Source organism: Hesperophylax consimilis, chromosome 1 (genome assembly GCF_061612785.1).
Source record: "Hesperophylax consimilis isolate HC1 chromosome 1, BYU_Hcon_1.0, whole genome shotgun sequence".
NCBI lineage: Eukaryota > Metazoa > Arthropoda > Insecta > Trichoptera > Limnephilidae > Hesperophylax > Hesperophylax consimilis.
In genome coordinates this window covers 32,803,161-32,816,414 of record NC_142836.1, presented here as the reverse complement: position 1 = coordinate 32,816,414, position 13,254 = coordinate 32,803,161, and the positions used below count along the sequence as shown (strand labels likewise).

Sequence of the window (13,254 nt, the reverse complement as noted above, 5' to 3'; positions counted from 1 at the left end):
CAGACTGTAGGTAGTGGTCGTTGACATGACAGGAAATCGGACAAATACGAAATAATATTACATGTTTTTAGAATCATTTAGTTTTAAAGAATTTCAGTAAAAATATTATTTCTATCAAGATTACTTCAAGATAAAAGAATTCCGACTTATCTTTCAGTTGGCTGTCAAATAACAAATATTATTTTTAGGTATCTAGTACCTACACACACCGCTTCATGGCGCGCACGATGCCCACACATAGCAAATCTGTGGAATAAATTACAAGATAAGGCGCTCGATCTAGTATCTTCAGTAGTATAGTGGTAAGTATCCCCGCCTGTCACGCGGGAGACCGGGGTTCGATTCCCCGCTGGAGAGATTTTTTTGTATTTATTTTTACTTTTATTTCGTACCTTATTCTTTATATTTTATTTTGATTTCAACAGACAACATTTTTTAGCAATATTTAATTTTTGAAGAAGTCGGTATCTATGTACTTAGTACATATTCTTTAGAAAGTTAGTATTAATGAAAACTCTGCACTCAGTTTACTTACAACTTATATTAATTACCCGTTTCAGGAGAGAGTGGTCCATTTTGGTTTAGTGGCAAATTTTTTTCAAAAATTTGAAGGTAATAATAATTGTGAAACATTTTATCTACATACTTAATAATAACATAAAGATCAATCAATAACAGATATATTTTAAAATGTTTTTTAGATTTAAAAAAAAAAAATAAAATTGGTTTGACTGACGATTGTACCTTCGTTTCCAGAAACTTGAGTCGACAACTCTATTAACCACGCCAAATGCCAATCGGGTAAGACTGACATTTATTAGAATATTAACTACTGTAATGTCGTAAATGCATACATGTCCGCGTGTGTGAACGTGATTGCCACCAAAAGTTGATAGAATGCATTGTCATCGACGATGACGTATCGAATTCTGCCCGATCGGATGTCGGGAAACGGGTTAATTTTCGCTTCCAAGATTTGCATTTCTTCAAAACCGAAAACAAAACTGAAAGTCTAGTAGATATTTAACAAAAATGCAAATATATTGACCACATACATTACTGCCAATCGATGTATATGCAGTATTCATTAAAAAAAAGATAATTTAAAAAGCATATAAACTTATGTATTAATTTTTTTTTCACAAGTAGCAACACTTTGTGGATAGACTATATTACTCATATAAATGGGTATTTTATTTTTATTATTATTATTTTTTAATGAATAGTTAATACATATCAACAAACAAGACCTACTAAGCCAATTGAATTGGCTTGTCAACAGGTGGTTAAAGTTTAGTTACATATTCATTTTAGAAGTTATAATTTACATCTTATATCTACAGATTCAACATTTTTTCATACAATTTCTCATACATATTAAATGCAATGCCAATTTTTCACAATATATTTAACCTTATTATAAGAATTAGAATAAAATAACTTATTTTAATACCATTAATTAATAACTGTTTTTAATACCATTTTATTTTATTTATTTTCAATGTATAAAACCAACCGGTTTCGGTTCACCCTATATAACCCTGATGAAGGTTCAGGTTGAACCAAAACCGGTTGTTTTTATATATTGAAAATATATACAATGAAATAGTACCAAAAGCAAAGTTATTTTATTCTAATTATTATACCTATGTATTAACCTAAAAGTACCTAGGTATCATAACATATAATAATTTCGCATTGATTTTGTCTGAAACACAAGTTTTTTTGAGCCACCCAGCTCTTTGCATAGCACATCTAAAAAGTAAACATGAAATTATGATAATGCCCAGAAAGTATTTGTTATGTAACATATTGAGTTGTGAATCACATCGCTGGCAGTATTGACCGCGCATCGGCTATCGGCGCAGTGGTCCAGTCACGGCGCAAGTAATGAGGGGTCACCGGTCACTGATTCTCCCCAGACCCGGCCCAGGCCACTCTCATGCATCGTATCCACTGAACAAATAATCCATAGAAGTGTGATATATATGTTAAATTTAAAAAAATACTGAAATCGCCAATTCATCTAAGATCTTTTGACTGCAAAATGCAAAACCCTGTGCTTCTAGCACGAAATCCAGTGGCGGTTAAAAAAATCGACATTATTGATGTTGTTGTAGCTGTAAATGATATTTCTTTCAAAATTAAGTTTCCGTATGAAGATAAATTTCCTACATTGAGGGGCGGACACCTTGGCGAGCGGAAAAATAGGTATAAAAATAATTTTTGACGCAGCTATTAATTTATTTTTTTTAAATTCTCGTAATAGTAGTTTTATGGATAATTTGAAATAATAACGAATTAAAAAATACGAAAAAATAACTGAAATATGAGTCATCAAGTAGGACCAAAGATATTAGAAGAACGAGATATGCTATGTTGGCCGCCGGACCGTAGCCGGAGTACTACCTAATTAGGGTACTTTGAACGGTATCGGGACGTGTACGCACAGAAATCTGTTCTATGTATTAGTGCGGATACCTTAGCGCAAGCGAAAGTGTGCAGTAGTATTGGTAAACAAAACCGGCGACACTCGGCAAAACAATTCCACTCTGTACGAACTGCGCATAGCACATCTCGTTCTTCTAATATCTTTGAGTAGGACCCTCTTTTGAAAATCCTTGCTGATGGTATACTTATTTTCTCCGTCAGGCATCGTCTGAAATTTTTTTTTATTAAATTAAAATAATAGCTGAGATGTTGCGTAGGGAAAATTTTTAATATTTTGTTTAGTTGTAATGACAGCTGATTGAAAAAAAAAGTTATTTTTATCGAAATTTTATAACTTATGAGTGTAACAAAATCGGTTAAATAGATCTTGAGATATCTTGTACACCAATTTGAAAAAAGTAGTTATTAATAAAACGTAAACAAAAAATAGCACGACGCGACGTCAGATTCTTAGTCTTCTTTGCCACTGGATTGCTTTTGGTAATATAAATGCGCCAATTTAAATGCCTCCTATTGCTTTATTGAAAAAAATTGCAAATTTCGTGATCTCGAATCCTACAAAAATGAAACAAACGGTAAAATATAGGTTAACTCATTGGCTATATAGCACTATACCATGTTTGTATGACTCCGTGTAAAACTTCTAAGTTATGTTTTTTTTAATGTTGGCGAAAAATTAAAAAAAAATGATCGTCTGGATATGTCGAGCAATCAAGACAAAATTATTTATTTCGCGTGGTCGCTCCAGTGGTTAGGCGTGATAATGAAATTGATAAACTAAAATTGCACTTTATTTATAGTAGGTATTTATTCTGCTTACTTAACGATTTGGTTGGACAGGTCAATGTAATTGACTATCTGAAAAGAATGATACAATTCCAGAAAGAATTTCTATATTTAAAAATATATTATAAATTTCACCGATAGTAAGTTTAAGCTTACTTCGGGCTCACAACACGTCTACAAAACCCTTCTGTCGGTTTAGTTCTTCAGTGCCCAACTGCCCAGGCCACTCTCATGCATCGCAGTACTCTGCATATCCATCGATGGAGATGTTATTAGGTTAACGACAATTATAGGCTGCGCAGCGTATTTATATTTTATTATTGGCTCTGTTTGCTCTGGGAATGTGCAACCATCTTGCGGATCTATGATTATTTTTTTTTATAGCTTTATCAAAACCATGCTGAATTAAGTATAATTTTAGAAGTACGTAAATCATCTTACATCGGGTTATATTATTTATTTTACATCGCTAAATAAATTAATTGCGTAGTTTCTTTTTAAAAATAAATACAAGCATAATAAAGTTTGAACCATTGCATACCACCATTCACAGTTGAAAAGTTGCTTGAAATGGCTTTAGGCGTGTTTGGTGACCAGATCTGAGTAGCCAGGTACTCGCCCACCTTCCTCTCCTCATCTCCTCCCCCTCCCCACCACATTCAACCTCACAACATACCACAATTAGGGAAGCCATAGTCTCACTGGCTCCAGACGGTTGGGCGCAATTGGGACACTTGTTCGGTATTCACATTAAAAAAAAATCATTGTAATTTACAGCAATGTTTACAATTTGTAAACAAAACTTTTCTTATATATATCAATAGCCAAAAACATATAAATTTTTAATTTTGCAAATGTGGTACTAGGTGCGCGAGTTGGTGCCTACCTACTTGTACATGATTTTTATCGCATGTCAGAAAAGCATTTTGTGTACTTTCAGTTCATTTTATGTCCTATCACCCAGGACACAAGTTCCTTAAAAACAGCACCGCACCGCTTACTGCTTATCACTTATCGCTTATCAAACGGCTAAAACCACGCTACCTACACACGAATCTATAAGGGTCCTCACACTGCTCCGCTAACCGTTCAATTCGCAATCTCGCATTATCTCAAAAACGATTCGAAGCCGAATTTCACCACATTCATTCCTTTCCTGGTCGATCATGTCCTACTAACAATTCCCTTCCTGAGGTTATGCCTACAGTGCAACGTGGAGAGAGCACCTACCATCAGTGCTGGGAAAAAAATTGTAATTTATTGAAGAAGTTCATTGATATTGAAGTATAATATAAGTATAGTACCAGAGTGGAAGATACTTTCAGTATCGCGCTGAGAAATGAAAAGATGCTTGAAATGGCTTCAGCTGTGATTGTTGACTAGATCTGAATGGCCAGGTACTCGTCGACCTTCCTCTTCCCCCTTTCCATCCCCTCCCCACCACTTTCATCCTCACAACAAGCAGTTGGGGCACTTGTGCGATATTGACATAAAATTAAATAAATAAATTAGCAGTATCATAAATTTAAGTCCATCAAAATTCTTTGCAAACTTTATTAAAAACCACCGCACTGATTAACGGGTCAAGAAAATTCATAAAAGACAACCTATTTGACAGTTTTCGTAAATGCTGTGAAAGCAAAATAACTGCAACGAGTAAAAAACATTATTAGCTCAACTTAAAATATAATATTAAAAATACATGCATTGACATAAAATACATAATGTTTGACATAAATAGCGTTCAATTGCTACTCAGAAGACGCGGTACAAATAAGTCACGCGTGAATGAGCTTAATGAAATAAACACCTCCTCAATCCGTCGATACATCAAATCCTTATCCTCCCCTCGCAAAAGCGTTTCCCTCACTTGTCGGTTATTAGATCAACATTCGATTACCCACTGCGCCCTTCTGTCCCCCCTTTCCCCCAAAACCCCACAATACACGTCTATTCCCTGCCTCGGCGGGAGTCATATGAATAAATAAAACGTTTGTCCCACAATAGGGTAAATAAAGCCGAATCTGGCACTTTATCTTTCTTCCTGTCACTCAGTAAGGTACTGGGTGAGCCAGTCGGCTGCGGGATGTTGTGGGAATATGTACAGGGAGAGACAAAAGATATGGAATGCATTTTAGATTTTTTTTTATAAAATAATAAAACATATTATTATTGTTTTGTACACCCCTAATCACAAGAATTAATAAATGGTGAAATTATTTATTTAACGACAAGCGAAAAATTAAATTATTCTTCGTTCACACGTCAAAAACGAAAACCTCTGTTTTATAATTATTTATTTAAGCTTCCCCACTCCTTAAGTTTTTAAGTTCCAAAAAAAATATTATCTTCAAGTTGTGTTATTATTTCAGTTCTGTCAAGTAACTGGCATATGATATAATGACAGAACTTGAATAGGACATCCACATGTTTGTTTTATAATATGTTTTTATCAGTTATTCAATAATAGTCAATATGTATTCTTACTCTCCCTGATGGATAATTTAGACAAGATAACACATAATCAAAATAATCTACTCGCTCTCTACCTAATATCCTACATAGGCCCAATAATAACTAAATGGTTGATTGGACTGGGTAGAGGAGAATCTGAAAAAATGTTAAAAAACGTCACATAATAAATAGACATAGACTAATCACACACTATATATATCTTCCACTATTCTAATTATTGCTCATACACAATTGAAACATACACAACAGCTCAAGTTCGACTCTATCATAAGATTGTAACGATTAAACATCACAAATTGAAACATTAATGAGATATATTATAGACAAAGACAAATCACACACTTACTTTCACTTATTTTGGTTCCTTGGAACGGGCAATTTGCCTAGTTAGGAACCATTAATTTCGACCTGATAAGGTACAATAATCTATAATCACTAAAAATATTTTAATTATATCTTGTATCATATTGTACTGTGTGTAAATCTAAAGGAATAAATAAATAAAAAATCACAGAACGTTGAAATTTGATGATTGGTTCAAATTCTATGAAACAACCCAGCCTTAATAATTCATAACTAAAACAAATCACTGTGAACAGTAGACCTCGCCTCCAAAGAGTGTGTTTCTAATTTTCTCTTTACAAAGAAAATTGTCTTCAAGCAGGTAAGTAACATAATAAAAGTCCTAATTAACACGACAATTCCTCATTTGAAAAAATAATCTTCACTAAACCATCAAAACGGCCACCATTCTAAACCGGAAACGGAACGTTCAAACAGATTCACAGACATACGAAATGCAAAACGATCGACTTAAAACAGGATTGTCAATAAAAAATATATTTTTCGATAAATTCAAAATAAGCTGGAACAGCCTGTAGTATAACGTACGGGTTGTCTGTCGGCTGTCGGCAGTATGTAGCTCGGGGCTATGGGGTAATGGGACCAGAGGCTGGGGTGGGTGAGTATGTGTGGAAGCGTAGGTAGGTAGGGAGATGGGGTTGCTTGATACAGCGGAACCAATACCCTCCCTACATGGAACAGGTGAACTGCAATATAACAGAGCTAAGTTGGGACTACTTTTATGAATGTGGGTTTTTAATGTTTAAAAAAATATGTCAAAAAAAAAATAGGGTTACAAACATCGATATTCTTTAAGGTAGGGTATTTTTACCGAGAGCTCCGATGTGATAATTAATTTCGCTCTCGTTTACTTTTTTTAATTTATTTTTTAATTTCACAAATTAATACAATGAAAAAAATACTAACTAATTAACAAGAAGGGTGGATTTTAACGCAACTTAAAAACTATTTAAATAAAACGTTTCAACTTAATGCTTGGCATTCAAATATAAGGGGTATAAAAATAAAAATATAATACTAAATGTAGAAAATCCCACATAACTGTAATCGAAATTTACGATTGTAAGGACTTTCGTATCAAAAATATTTTAATAGATACAGAATTATATTTTAAATAAATGTGAAAATAAAATAGCCACATTGAGAAGGTAATATAAAAAAAACTTTTTTTTGTACGTAAATATATACCATTCCAAAATATAACGATTTTACAAAAAAATGTGGACTATAAATATACATTCAGTGAAATGCACAACAGAAATAATAACTTTTAAAAGTTATATATAGCAAAAGAAAGTGGCCATTTTTATATTTGCGTAAATTATATCAGAAGTGGAATATTCCAAAAAAAATCAAAACATATTGACGTCAGCACATTTTCCACACACGTGACCTGCACCTGTGGCTCACCTGTTGCTCTCCCCACACACTGGTTGGAGTGACGGGACATGAGACGAGGGTGTGTGACGTCGCTAAGGGTGGTAAACACCCCACGCCACCCGCCTGGATAGTTTCCCTTCCTGACTAAATATTCCCCGGCAAACAACTTCATGCAGCAGTATATTCCCTCACGTCTCAACAAGTGGGAGATATGTTACAAGTGAGTGAGTGTTTTGCGGTTGAATTTTTTCCCGTTGCGAATTTCTCCCCCCTTTGAATAAAATGGGGACATTTTCCGCGATGCATGTCTTTATGTGTCGACGTGTTGTTGGGAAAACATTCGAGCAAGATTAATGTAGTCATCTCAGAAAAATGGTTATTTTGTGATGGAACATAAAACCTTGGGGAAATAAAATTCAAGGAACATTAATAAGTCAAATTTATTGGATTATTTGTTTAGCGCCATTTTTGTACAAAATGTACATACAGATACAGAAATTATTCTAACCTGGCAGGTCATTTCAAATAAACACAGTTTAATGAAAAAGCATAACACTTAAACCTTCAGTACTTTCATCACTTTTGTTCATTTTGCAATGTTTTCTGTGAATTCCAACATTATACATTTTTATTTTCAAATTTTCTGTAAAGAACAAATACTGTTTTAGAAACAACATAAAACTTACATCTTTCCGATGTATGCATTTAAAATAAACATTACTTTTTTTAAATAATAAAATTTTAGTATTAAACGTGAAAAGTGTTGTCAAAAAAGCTAACCACATTTTTACTTAATTTTTCACTCCAATCACCGAAAAATGGAGAGAAAACATTCATTTTGGTTGGGGAATTTGTAAGAAAACTTCACTTTTATCTCGTTCATATAATAAAAAATAAGTTTTAAAGCTAAACCGTTGTTACGATAGCGGCGAAATATGAATTCTTAATTTCTGGCTATTTTTGGATTCTATTAATGGATTCCAGTAAAAATATTTTTATAAAATATAGACGCCCGGAACACTATGAACGGAACACAGAACACTGTGATGTACGAGTAGGTGCATGCGCGTCCAATGTCAATTGTTATTTTCAAAGTTACGTCTCTCTCTCGGGTCAAATTTAACCCACATATGCCCGTGTTACATTTTTCTTCCTAAAAAAAGGACAATAAAAATTTAATTATCTTCACAAAATGTGAAACATTATGTAAAGTTCACTGCGGTATGCTTGCAACATGCAAACATTGTTTTTTTTTTTTTTTTATTCTATATAAAAGAAAATTACATTTTTCACTTATTTAACTAGAAATAACATATATAATACACATAAATATATATCACGCTGATATTATTCACTTTCATTGTTTTGTTGATTGAGCATAAAACTGAACAATTTTTTTTTAAATGTACCTATACTTTTTTCATTTTTAATTTCGTCTGGGAGGCAATTGTATATGTTGCTTTAAAAAAAAAAAAAAAAACTTTTTTTTTAACTTTCTCTTTTTTTTGGTTTGGGCTAATATTCAAATAATGTTTTCTTTTATTCTTTGTAAAAATCACCAAAAAGGATTGTTATTTTGTCTCTACTTCTATTTACTAAGAAAAATTATCGTCTTAATTTTAGATAGAGAAGAACTTATTTTGAGTTTACAAGATTTTATTAGAAAAAAATAATAAATTAGTTAAATCCACATGAATAAAAGTGTTTCTTCTTTTAGACTTGCAATTTATTATGTGAATAACCTTATTATTGGATATTTTTATCACTTAGTGTAAAATATAATAATGGCTTGGGTTAGAACATTAAAAGAAGGTCAGGAAACGGTCTGTAATCCCGTCTTTATTTCATTATGATCTGGGATGTTCCGGGATATTCCCGACTATTTCCGAACATTCCACAACATTCCAGAATGTTCCTCAAGCGATTCTGTGACTCATTTAGTTGCTTGTTGTTCGGCCGTACTAGATGCCCTGGACGCAAAAGGGCGCAACCGACCACAAGTTACAAATTCAATTTTTTTATTGTATAAATGAGAATATAAAAAAATAAGATTTTACCCAATACAACACTTACACTTTATAATTGAATTCGGATCTAATTAGACATATGTGTACGTAGTTGAAGGATAAAAATAAATATACCTAAAGATAAATGAAACCTTGCATACTGCATGTTTTTACAGTTGCTATTATTTTAACCTTCTACTTAACTATTAATTTAACATTTATTAGAAGATTCGTGGCTAATTAAGAGTTGATATTTATTTTCAAATGAATGACGATAATGTTGGAATTGTTTGCGCCAGTTTAAATTTTTGACATTTTTTACAATTCCGCAGCTCGGCCTTTGATTAAATTAAAAAACCATGAGAAGGATAGATACGTAGTAGGATTGGTATTTGATCGAAATAACTAAGTAAGTACATAGGTACTTCCCAGCCTTACTAATGCTGAAGAGACGACATATCTCAACTTTCGATGCCATAATCCCACTGGCTCCGGACAGTTAAGAATATTGTGCGGTATTCACATGAAAAAAGTGAATTGCTTATAAATATCAGTCGTAGCAAATGCACGGTGCCGAAACCGGTTCGCTTGTTGCTGTATATTACAATGATGTTCGCAAAGCAACGGTGTTCCCTTTGACTGTGTTCAGTTACTGACTCTGATTTAGAGATTTTGATTTTGAACTCTTGCAGCAAATGTAGCTAATGAACGTAATAGTTCGATCTATTAATCACACAATCAGTAAAAGTGATCACCGCAAAAAGACAGCCAGGTAACTAATCATTTCGCGATAAAAGTTTTAAGTGCTTTTGGTTCGAAAATATTATTATCAAAGGCGAATTCACGTTTTGTTAAGACAATAGTTTGGAAAATTAACAGCGTAGGTACCCTTTTGACAACAATAATTCTTATTTATATAATATACCTATTGGTGTTATTGCTTGAAGTTCCTGCCTATGTCAATTTATTGTAATTTGATTCAGGTACCAGGTAGTATAACCTATATCGTTATTCGGTGAGTTAACGATATTTGCGAGCACGGTCAGAATATGATTCCGACAGTCGTTAAATAAATTAAGGATAAGGTCGTTCGTTTGAACATTCTTTTAGAATTTATAGAAGTCATACACACGATCCATAGACTTAAGTAATTAATCTTAGATCAATTGATTTCGTAGCTCATTGGAGGAACAATAGTTGTCGTTATGAGGTCTAGAAAGTAAAAACTTCCCTTATTTGAATACTGTAAATACCTTCGTCACCAGATTCTCTAGATTGATGATATTGTAATCGATCTGATGTAGGGTTTCATGGCAATACAGGAGAGATTCTCTAGATGAATGATATTGTGATCGATCTGATGTAGGGTTCCATGGCAACTCAGGACAGATTCTCTAGATTGATGATATTGTGATCGATCTAATGTAGAGTTTTATGGCAACTCAGAACAGTTGAAATTCAACACACTTTTGAAAAGAAAAATAAAGTCATTAATAGCGACGAAAGAAAAATGTCCTACAGTCATATATATTTAAGATAGTTTTTTCAACATTTTTCATGACTTTATTAAACTTAGAAGAATGTGTTGAAGTGTGTTGAATTGTCACTATCCTGAATTGACCGGTAACCCTAATAAGGAAGTCAAAATATTGTTTAGGCGTTTTTAAACATTAATAAATAAATTATTATTTTTCGGAATAACTTATTGAGTAAAACCTCAAATTATAATATTTAAATACTGAAGACAATATTAGTGATTTTTTCAAACGAAAATCTGAAACAGAAAAATCAGAAAAGGAAACGGTCACATCTGGGACTCGAACCCAGGACCCTTGTCTTTCCGGGACAATGCTCTACCAACTGCGCATTGTCCCGGAAAGACAAGGGTCCTGGGTTCGAGTCCCAGATGTGACCGTTTCCTTTTCTGATTTTTCTGTTTCAGATTTTCGTTTGAAAAAATCACTAATATTGTCTTCAGTATTTAAATATTATAATTTGAGGTTTTACTCAATAAGTTATTCCGAAAAATAATAATTCATTTTCTAGACTTGCAGAAAAAGTCAATAGATGTCGCATATTAAAAATAAAAACAATAAGATAGGTTTATCTATAAGACGCTGTCTAGGATTGCATTTAGTTCGGGTTGAATCTTGCGATCATACATAAAGATAGTTGCCAATAAAAATGTGCGGTGAAAAAATGAAGACAACGTTGGTAGTTCTTATTCGAAGTATGATACAGTTAAAAGTGACCGAATAGGATAGGGTCCCATTAGCGCAGTTGGTAGAGCATTGTCCCGGAAAGACAAGGGTCCTGGGGCTCTATTCCTGAATCGAGGGCGCTCGTAATCGCCGTCGAAAGTACGTACGTTGGTCGTCGTTGCTATTCCCGAAATTGGTCGAAGGTACATACTTCGACGCCAAACGTCAAAAGTCATTCCACAAAACAACTACTGGGTATAACCAGTAGAAACAGGGCAGCGAGTGGTAGGTTGTTGGCGTTTCTATGGAATTGGCTGTCAAAATCTAGTCTAGCTGTCAATTTTTGTTTTACCGCGCGGATTCCGCAAATGTAAAAGTATGTGAAAATTTCCCACTTACTAAGTCTTTATCGGAGCTTACAAGCTCGATTAAGAGTTGCTTTTGGCTATTTGTGATATGTCCCGCAGCCATTTCTGTTTTGAATAATGAATAACTGTTGTCTGTTTGACAGTCACACCATAGAAATCCCAAAAACATCAGGAACATGGACAATATTCACAGGGGTGCCAATATAATCATCTCTTCTACCAACTTCGACCGTTCGACGCTCAAGAATACGTAAAATTGAAACATTCGAAAAAGTTAGTCGCGACGACTAGTAGTTTTTTACTCGTAGACGGCGCATACGAAAACGATCGATCGTTTAACTCCAGAATCGCAGGCCTGGGTTCGAGTCCCAGATGTGACCGTTTCCTTTTCTGATTTTTCTGTTTCAGATTTTCGTTTGAAAAAATCACTAATATTGTCTTCAGTATTTAAATATTATAATTTGAGGTTTTACTCAATAAGTTATTCCGAAAAATAATAATTCATTTTCTAGACTTGCAGAAAAAGTCAATAGATGTCGCACATTAAAAATAAAAACAATAAGATAGGTTTATCTATAAGACGCTGTCTAGGATTGCATTTAGTTCGGGTTGAATCTTGCGATCATACATAAAGATAGTTGCCAATAAAAAAGTGCGGTGAAAAAATGAAGACAACGTTGGTAGTTCTTATTCGAAGTATGATACAGTTAAAAGTGACCGAATAGGATAGGGTCCCATTAGCGCAGTTGGTAGAGCATTGTCCCGGAAAGACAAGGGTCCTGGGTTCGAGTCCCAGATGTGACCGTTTCCTTTTCTGATTTTTCTGTTTCAGATTATCGTTTGAAAAAATCACTAATATTGTCTTCAGTATTTAAATATTAATAAATAAATCTTCATTCCAGATCGATTTACAAATTGGACAAAGGCAGTAGCTTTAAGTCCGAGATTTTGAAGTATAAAAAAATGAATTACATATATTCTATAAAATATTGAATTTTAGGACATTATTAGTCACAAATAACCTCAATCAAATATCAGAGAAGAGGTGCTCTTGTGCTTGATAAGAGAGCCACGATTCTTACTTTGAAATTGAGCTCTTGAAATCGAATTGAATCTTATACATGTTTTTTTATGAGATAATATGTTTGGGTACACCATCAAATCTTTGTATATATATATATAAATATTATTTAATTATTCCTACTCCCATTATTAATAGCGAAA

At 33.4% G+C, this 13,254-nt stretch overlaps 1 non-coding gene across 1 annotated transcript; it reads left to right on the top strand.

Moving 5' to 3' along the window:
- Nucleotides 1-285: 285 nt before the first annotated feature.
- TRNAD-GUC (transfer RNA aspartic acid (anticodon GUC)) lies at nucleotides 286-357 on the top strand. The gene has a single exon. It is a non-coding gene; the product is annotated as a tRNA-Asp (tRNA).
- The last annotated feature ends 12,897 nt before the right edge of the window (nucleotides 358-13,254 follow it).